This window comes from Pogona vitticeps, chromosome 4 (assembly GCF_051106095.1).
Source record: "Pogona vitticeps strain Pit_001003342236 chromosome 4, PviZW2.1, whole genome shotgun sequence".
In the NCBI taxonomy this organism is placed as follows: Eukaryota; Metazoa; Chordata; class Lepidosauria; order Squamata; family Agamidae; genus Pogona; species Pogona vitticeps.
Genome location: NC_135786.1, coordinates 62319255 through 62319661, shown reverse-complemented (window position 1 = coordinate 62319661; position 407 = coordinate 62319255).

Here is a 407-nt window from a genome sequence, read left to right as displayed (position 1 = left end):
TATGTTCTGATTTAGTCTTTGCACCATGATTAAACCAAAATTATTCATATTGCCAGAAGTGCTGAATGATAGAGGCCACCTTCAAAGGGGGTAGAATTTATACCATGACATAAATTGTAATGACTTGCTGCACAGGACGTTGCTATTTAGTCTATCAAAAGAGAAGAGACATTGTTATTGTCCAAGGAGGAATTAACTAAGGGTGATGTACTTCCTTGGAGACAGCTCATGGTGCATTATACATACTTCCATGCAGTCTGAGCTCCAGTCTGTTGAGTTGAAGAGAGAAGCAGAATAAGATGCTGTCTTAGCCTCTATGCTGAGCTATTCTAATGTTGAAACAAGATCGCTCAAAGATTACAAACACAACTTCACTGTGGAAATGCTGCTAGAAGCAGTGCCCCTTA